The sequence below is a fragment of the Jaculus jaculus genome, chromosome 7 (assembly GCF_020740685.1).
Source record: "Jaculus jaculus isolate mJacJac1 chromosome 7, mJacJac1.mat.Y.cur, whole genome shotgun sequence".
NCBI lineage: Eukaryota > Metazoa > Chordata > Mammalia > Rodentia > Dipodidae > Jaculus > Jaculus jaculus.
Window position 1 is genome coordinate 122,295,247 of NC_059108.1, and position 6,000 is coordinate 122,301,246.

The following is a 6,000-nucleotide window of genomic DNA, read 5'->3' on the forward strand; positions in this document are numbered from 1 at the left end:
CTATACTTAATGCCACAGATAACACCAAGCACAGTTATAGTGGATGACTTCAGTAGAATATTTTTATCAATTGACAGGTCATCTCAGCCAAAACATAAGAGAAACATCGGATTAAATGAGGTCATAGAATAAATGGATTTAACAGATATCTACAGAACATTCCATCCAAATGCTACAGAATACACATTCTTTTCAGCAGCACATGGAACATTCTCTAAAATAGACCATGTGTTAGAACAAAAAGAAAATCTTAACAAATACAGGAAAATTGAAATAATTCCTTGTTCTATCTGATCACAATGGGATTAAACCATAAATCAACAGCAAGAAAAAACCATAAAGCATACGCAAAATCATGGAAACTAAACAATATACTATTGGATGATGAATGGGTCATTGAAGAAATCAAGAAGGCAATCAAAAAATCCATAGAATCAAATGATAATAACACAACATACCAAAACCCATGGGACACAATCAAGGTAGTCCTAAGAGGGAAATTTTTAGCTTTAAGTAGCTATATTAAGAAATTAGAAAAGTTGACGGGTGTGGTGGCACATACCTTTAATTCCAGCACTTGGGAGGCAGAGGTAGGAGGATAGCTGTGAATTTAAGGCCACCCTGAGACTACATAGTGAATTCTAGGTCAGCCTGAGCTAGAGTGAGACCCTACCTCTGGAAAAAAAAAAAAAAAAAAAAAAAAACTAGGCTATGGAACTAAATCGAGAGTTCTCAAAAGAAAATATACAGATGGCCTATAAACATCCAAAAAAAAAAATGTTCTAAAACCTCAGCCATCAGGGAGATGCAAATGAAAACTACTTTGAGATTTCATCTCACTCCTGTTAGAATGGCTATCATCAAGAAAGCAAATGAAAATAAATGATGCTGAAGATGTGGAAAAAGAAGAACTTGTTGGGCATGGTGGTGCATGCCTTTAATCCCAGCTCTCAGGAGGCAGAGGTAGTAGGATTACTGTGAGTTTGAGGCCACCCTGAGACTACATAGTGAATTCTAGGTCAGCCTGGGCCAGAGTGAAACCCTACTTCAAAAAACCAAAACAGAAAAAGAGCTCTTCAACACAGTTGGTTGGGAATATAAAATAGTATAGCCATTGTGGAAATCAGTGTGGAGGTTCCTGAGACAGCTAAAAATAGATCTACCATATGATCCAGCTATGCCACCTCTAAGCATATATCCTAAGGACTCTTCTCACTACCTTAGAACTTGCTCATTCACTTTTATTGTGGCTCTATTCACAATACCTGAGAAATGGAACCAGCCTAGACGTCCCCCAACTGATGAACGGCTAATGAAGATGTGGTACATTTATACAATGGAGTTCTATTCAGTGGTAAAGAAAAATGAAATTTGCAGGGAAATTGATGGATCTGGAAAGGATTATATTAAGTGTGGTAACCCAGGCCCAGATAGCCAAACACCACATGTTCTCTTTCTTATGTGGATTCTAGTTACAAATGTTTAGATTTGTATGTGAGGTGGAGTAAAAGTCAGTAGCAGAGGCCATTCAACACCAGCCACCACTGATGAGTGACCCCACTGCAGGCAAGCACACGGGCATATGCCACACACACAAGCAAAAATAATTTTTTAAATGTTATTTAAAATAAAAAAGAGGGCTGGAGGGGTGGCTTAGCTGTTAAGGCATTTGCCTGCAAAGCCAAAGGACCCAGGTTTGATTCCTCAGGACCCACGTTAGCCAGATGATTAAGGGGGCACACATGTCTGGAGTTCGTTTGCAGTGGCTGGGGACCCTGGTACGCCCATTCTCTCTCTCTCCCTCTTTCTCTGTCAAATAAATACAATTTAAAAACAACAAAAAATAAACAAGAGCCAAGGGATGGAGAGATGGCTCAGTGGTTAAGGCACTTGCTTGCCAAACCTAACAACCTGAGTTCAATTCCCCAATACCCATGTAAAGCCAGATGCACAAAAGGGGTGCATGCATCTGAAGTTCATTTGTAGCAGCTGGAGCTGCTTGTGTGCCCATTCTCTCTCTGTTTCTCTCTCTCTCTTTGTATCTGTCTCTCTGCCATATACCTTTCTTTCTTTCTTTCTTTCTTTCTTTCTTTCTTTCTTTCTTTCTTTCTTTTTTTTTTTTTCAAGAGCGAAGCATGGTGGTATGATGTTTTTAATCCCAGCACTTGGGAGGCTGAGGTAGGAGGACTGCTGTGAGTTTGAAGCCAGCCTGGAACTAGTTAGTTCCAGGTTAGCCTGGCCAAGAGTGAGACTCTACCTTGAAAAAACAGAACAAAACAAAACACTAAGATGCCTTCACTGCCTTAACACCCTGTTTCTTTTTCTTTTTTTGTTTTTTCTAGGTATGGTCTCACTCTAGCTCAGGCTGACCTGGAATTCCCTTTGTATTCTCAGGGTGGCCTCGAACTCACTGCAATCCTACCTCTGCCTCCCAAGTGCTGGGATTAAAGGTGTGCACCACCACACCTGGCAACACCCTGTTTGTTGACATAGTTTGGCCTGTTGTGTGACGAGCTGCCGGTCTTAGACTTGAGTCTGGTAACAGCTCCAAGGCTATTTTCCAATTATCAAGGATCAGAGCTTTGGTATTGTGGTTCATGTGTAATCCCAGCACTCAGTAGGCTGAGGTAGGAAGATTACCATAAATTTCAAACCAGCCTGGTTTACATAATGAGGTTTTGTCTCAAAAAGATAAAATAAAATAATCTGTGACAAATAGCCAAATGTAAGAGATAGAGATTCTATGAGCCATGAAATCTTGTTGAGGAGAGCAGACAGGGACAGCTCTATGTTACTCTGTTTTATAGAATAGCAGCTTTCGCCTAGCTTTGAGTTATTCCATTTTACAAACCAATTTTAACCTGAGTTACTCCATCTTGCACATATTGAGTGCTAAGACAGAATGATGCTGTTACCAGTGGTCTCTGGGTGTTTCCAGGTTCTTGGTGTCTTACTCAAAGAATTGAAGAAAGGCACATTCACAGAGTTATGTAAAAAGACACTTTATTATTCTGGGCACGGTGGAACACGACTATAATCCCAACACTCAGGAGGCAGAGGTAGAAGGATCACTGTGAGTTTCAGGCCAGCCTGGGACTACAGAGTAAGTTCTAGGTCAGCCTGGGCTAAAGTGATGCCCTCCCTTGAAAAAAAGAAAAGAAAAAGAAAAACAGAGAGAAAGAAAGATACAAAGGCCCCAAGAAGTGATCTAAGACTTCTGTTTAAAGGATTTTTACAGGATAAATTAATTCCCAGAAGCACAGCTTGGGTGATTCTATGGTTTGATTGATGGGTTTGAATTATATAACATTTCCTCTACTACACATGGTCTGTCCCATGAAGCACCTGATTTTAATAGGCATAAGATGGTAAATAGAAGTTTCTCCTGAAGAGTTTATTTACAAAGCACAGTTTGCCTTCCTGCACAAGCATCCAAAACCTACTTCAGGTGGAATGACCTACTACTGCAATCAAGATGTATCTAAGAGCATATTTCAATGGGTCCTGATCATGAAGAGTGGTCACTAAGAGAGGAGTGAGATAGTTTATTGTGTAGACTGTGTGTACATGCAGCTTGGTACAGGTGGGGTCCCAGGTTCCCAGCAGGTTGCTTTTGGTGCATTGTTTAGGAGAAGGGTGCATTTCCTACTCTAGCCAAACAGCGTCCCAGGTGACTCAACTATTCCTTCTGCCTGATTGCCTCAATTTTACATCTTGTTTACATAAAGATCCACCACCTGCCAACACACTACTGATGATTTGTGATAATACCTGTGAATATTTCAGATCATCAGAAACACCAAACACATGAGCTTATCAATCACACTGGAAATACCCTCTCACCTGGCACTGAGAAGTGGCACGCATAACTGACCCACCACCTGGTCACTCATCATGAGTCATAAGCCTTGTCCAGGAAAATTATCACAGCAAAGGGCGTCTACTTCTGTCTCTGGGCTCCAGCTTAAGAGCAGTTTCTCATGCTCTCAAAATACAAACACACCTGGTCCATTTCAAACTGACACACAAAACTGCTTGCTGGACTGGAGAGATGGCTTAGTAGTTAAGGCTCCCTCCTGCAAAGCCAAAGGACCCAGGTTTGATTCCACGTAAGCCAGATGCACAAGGTGGCACATGTGTCTGGTGTTCGTTTGCAATGGCTAGAGGCCCTGTTATGTCCATTCTCTCTCTCAAATAAATAAAATAATTTTTAAAAAACTGCTTGTCACTGAACCTGCATTTGACAATTCTCTATCATCTTTGATGGAGTTGCACCTGCAGGCTTGGAGAGTTCATCTGATCACCTACAGACTCATTTCCTTAGATCTGTATCAATACCTGTCTCTGCCTTCAGGACAGCCCCTCTCAACCATTAGCCTCTTTAGCCACTTAGCAGCCATTCTGAAATACATATGTTCTACACACACACTAGTGTGAAGTGTAATGTGTGACCTGGGAGCTAATATTAGTAATTGAGACTGGTATAAAAGAACCTTGATTGCTAATAGCTGGGGATAGTGGGTGACAGCAGGAGCAGTTTTCAAGCCAACACAATTGACTTGCAGCTTGTGAACTTATTAGTCTACAAATCCTGGCATCCTAGAATGTCACAGAGGTGTCTACCCATGTTTCTGACCTAGCTCACAAAGGACACGTGTATGTCATATTAGCAGAGACACTAATGTCATTCATGAGGGGTCCATCCTTATGATCTCATGAGTTCCTTGAAGAATTTACCTTCTACTATCATCGGTGGGGAGTTAGGATTTTAAAATATGGATTTGGGGGGAGCGACTGAGGATGGAGGTCAGCTGGTAGAGTGTTTGCTTAGCATGCACAAAGTCTTGAGTTGGTTCGCAAGCACCACGTCAATCAGGTGTGGTTGTATGCTGAGAAGGGGCAGGGCGGAGGATCAGAGGCCTGGGCAATGAGCCCACTACCTTGAAAAAATGGGTACCAGAGACTCTGAGTAGCAAAAGAGAGATAATTTTTATTACGTACTTATCTATTTATTTAAGAGAGAGACAAGGAGAGATAGCCACACAGAAGGGAGATCATATGGGTGTGCCAGGGCCTCCTGCCACTGCAAATGAATTCCAGCCGCACACTCTACTTTGTGCATCTGTCTTTTCATGGGTACAATCTTGTGGGTACTGAGATGGGTCAGCAGTTAAAGGCATTTGCTTGCAAAGCCTGACAGCCTGGGTTCAGTTCCTCAGTATCCACGCAAAGCCAAATGCACAAAGTAGTGCATGTGGCTAGAATTCATTTGCAGTAACAAGAGGCCCTGAGCACCTTTTTTCCCCTCTGTTTACAAATAAATAAATTCATAATTTTTTTTAAAAATGGACTGATATTTCTCACATTTGTTTCATCTTTTCTCTTTACTTTTATTGTTCTCATTTTCAGATTCGGCTCAGTTAAAAAAATAAATAAATAAACTATTCTGGGCTGGAGGGATGGCTTACCAGTTAAGGTGCTTGCCTGCAAAGCCAAAGGACCCAAGTTCGATTTCCCAGGCGCCACGTTAGCCCGATGCACAAGGGGGCACACATGTCTGGAGCTCGTTTGCAGTGGCTGGAGGCCCTGGTGCACCCATTCTCTCACTCTCTCTATTTCTCTGTGAAATATATATATTAAAAACCTATTCAGGGCTGGAGAGATGGCTTAGTGGTTACGGTACTTGTCTGCAAAGCCAAAGGACCTCAGTTTGATTCCCCAGGACCCATGTAAGCCAGATGCAGAAGGTGGCACATGCTTCTGGAGTTCATTTGCAATGGCTAGAGGCCCTGGCACACTCATTCTCTCCTCTCTCAAATAAATAAATAAAATATTTTTTAAAAACCTATTAGGAATTTCTTGGTTCTGTTTATCATAAGACATATGATTCTTACTTGGCATCTAGAAGCAAAACTATTTTGTGGATAGGTTATAGGAATCTACTTATTGGTTGCTGTCTCAGTAAGTCCCTGTGTCAGTCCTCTTACACAGGGACAGATG